Genomic DNA, 3585 nt, shown 5'->3' on the forward strand with positions numbered 1-3585 from the left:
AAGAAGACGATAATTCTATGCCTAACACAACACATCTGAAATAAAAATAGACCAAAAATAACAAAGGATCATCCATTCCCTTTCACTGCTCTGATCCAGGAAATTGCTGTCAGCATCATACTCAGCTATATACTCCAGCACTTTCCTGAATCAGAGCCTAAATCTCTTAGGCTGCTTCAGAGATATATAGAAAGCACAACTGACTCAACCGATTTAGAAATAAAAAAATAATCACTCAGACTAGAAGTTACATGTCAGAAGCGATAAAATAAAATCTGCTAACTCCTGCCCCCAAAGTAATAAAGACAAAGACAAAGAGAAAGAAAGAAAAAGGACAAAGACTCTTATTTGATGTAAGTCACTATTTTTAGCTAAATTAGAAGGCGCTCAGAAGCATATGATCTCAGCGACTTGGTTAGATAAAATCACTTTCAATATAAGCTTTTTAAAGCCAGATGAATACATCAAAGGATGTTTTAAATGCAATTTGTTCTGAGTGTTCGCCCTCCTTCTATGTTGGCTCTTCCCCAAAAGTTCAATAAATGAGTATGCTTGAAAGAACACTTCTGGAAGAAGTGAACTCTTAAAGAAATATTGAACAAAAGCAGTAAGGTTTACATTCCACAACAGAAATATTCACACCATCAACTTCCTTTTGAAGACTAATACTTGTTGCACACTTCCTCTGAATGATTTCTGGTGTATTGTTCAGAATCTGTTTACCAGGCAGTATTTCTCTTTACTAATTACATTACATCAACTAATTAACTTTATATTCTGAATTTCAAATATTTAATAATTGCAATAAATTTCTCATGAGTAGCCTGCACTAAGAATCATTCAAAAACTCAAAATCATTCAGCAAGTAATTTTTACTGGGAATCTTACTATGGCTAATGACTTCTGCAAGGAGGGAGGTACCTGTTCATAGGGTGACTCTTAACTCTAATCATTACTCAGTGGATGGGCTCTGAATTTAGAAAGTGTAAAAAAGGCATGGCATTTTAAACTCGGATTTATTAACCATTTAAACAATTTATTGAGGCCTACAGGTAGATTCTCCATCACTCAAAGTCTTTAAACAAAGACTAGATGGTGAAAATGTATGGCTGTGATTCAGTTAAAAAAAAATATATACAGCATTAAGGCAAAGATCTGCATTACTCAAGAACTCTACAGTCTAACCATCGTCAGAATGATTTTGCAAGAATAAACATACTAAATAGAAGACTCTCAAAGTGTATACAAATGGAAGTCATATAAGCACAACAGGAAGAGAGAAAGGTCTTTCTTAGACCTGTTGGATATATCCACTATTGAAAACTGGCAAATGTCATACACCTTAACATGTCCAGTAAAGACCTGGCAGTTCACAGAAACCTTATTCAGATTTGCTGCTCTTGGGACAATTTGCACAGAAGTGAAGGAAAATATGACAAGGATCATGAATTATCTTTTATCAGTTTTTTTTGACAAAAATTTGTATAAAGGATAAAATGCTGTTCCTCACTTCTACACTAAATTAAGGTGGTTTTTACTTCCTATAAGCAAGGTAAAAAGCCATTTGTATTAAATCCATCTTACATCTTTTGTGGACATATAAAAGAAATAGTTATCACAAGAAATCAGCAGTCTTTTTTTCCATTATATTACCATTTTCAGCTGAGTACTTTCCCAGGTATTTTATGACAGAAATTCAACAGCTTTAGGCAATTCCAGACGTGGATACAGGCTTCTGTGAGGAGTGGATTGAGAGCAGACATGCAGAGGAGGACTTAGATGAAAAACTAAATATGAGCCAGCAATGCATACTCTAAGAAAACCGGTTGTATCCTGGGCTGCATCAAAAGAAGCATGGCCAGCAGGTCAAGGGAGGTGATTCTCCCCCTCTGCTCTGGTGAGACCCCACCTGGAGTACTGCTTTGAGCTCCGGGGCACCCAACATAAGAAGGACATAGACGTGTTGGAGTGAGTCCAGAGGAGGGCCATGAAGATGATCATCAGAGGGCTGGAGCAGCTCTCCTGTGAAGAAATGCTGGGAGAGTTGGGGTTGTTCAGCCTGGAGAAGATACGGCTCCAAGGAGGCTGTATAGAGGTCTTCCAGTACCTTAAAGGGGGCCTACAGGAAAGATGAGGAGGGGCTCTTTATCAGGGAGGGCTAACAATTTTAAACTGCAAGAGCATAGATTTAAATGATATTAGGAAGAAATTCTTTCCTGTGAGGGTGGTGAGGCACAGGAACAGGTTGCCCAGAGCAGCTGTGGATGCCCCATCCCTGGCAGTGTTCCAGGCCAGGCTGAATGGGGCTTTGAGCAACCTGGTCTAGTGGAAGGTGACCCTGCCTGTGGCAGGGGGGTTGGGACTAGATGATCTTTAAGGAACCATTCTATGATTCTGTGATTCTAAAATCAGCAAACACAAGATAATATGTTCAAGGTATCATCCTTTCATCTTTCAGACTCAGAAGAAGTTGCAAACACACAAGAAGCTTTCATAGCACACGGAACCACTGTTTTTCCTTTGATAAGCTGTGAATACAGGTGTTAAGCACCATTTATAAAATATAAGACTACTTTTTCTCATGTGTATGATTTTTACCCAGGAAACTTTTAATTCACCTCTAGCTGTAACAAAGACATATGGCAGGGTCAAAGATTGTACAACCACACATGGTAACTCTGTGCTTGTCAACATGTACTTTCATTCTATCTGTTACAAATAAATTTGTTTATGCTCTTCTGTGCCTTGTTTTAGCTTGTGTAATACTAAGGATAAAATAGAAAACATGTAATGGATTCCATTCTAGGACTGGATGAAATCACATATTTGAAATTGTGCATTCAGCACTGTATATCCAACAAGATGAAAATGAAATGGTCTTTTACATGTTAAACAGTAACAATAATAACTGGGAATATTTTTAAATGGAATATGCTGTTTGGTTTTGTACCTTGGACATTGGTTTTGGTTTTCTCCTGAGGGGGAAAAAAAACCCCATCAAACACCCCCCTCCAAACCCCAACCTGACTAATTCCATCAATATTGTGATGTCTGAGTAAATTGAAGGGGTGTTTTTTTTATTATTTTTTAACATATAAAGTAGTAGCAATGTGTTACTTCCATAATAATCTTTTTTTACTGAAACAGAACAGAGCTAAAATCAAAGATAAGCCAAACTCAACTTTATGACTAAAAATCTCTGTATGTCCATGTTTTTAAAGGCAGCCTCCTCTCCAAAAGTAAATGTATATTTTACAAACTGACTTAAGAATTGCATAGTATGTTTACAAGAAAATAATATTAACTAGTTTTCGTAATTGACAATGTGCCAATTACCAGAATACTATTATAACTGCCCATTGTAAGTGTATTCCACAAATAAAAGCACTGCATTAACAGCTTCACACATGTAATGCTGTGGGTGTTTGCATAGCTGCCTGTCACGTTAAATGGCTTCCAACATTACATGGCAGACTACTGATGAAAGCAAATACAACTCTATATGCTTGAGTGTTCAACAGTTCACTTTAATTATATTTACGTAAGAGATGGCCCACATATTCAAGAGAGTTAAATGATCATAAA

This window comes from Falco naumanni, chromosome 1 (genome assembly GCF_017639655.2).
Source record: "Falco naumanni isolate bFalNau1 chromosome 1, bFalNau1.pat, whole genome shotgun sequence".
Lineage (NCBI taxonomy): Eukaryota > Metazoa > Chordata > Aves > Falconiformes > Falconidae > Falco > Falco naumanni.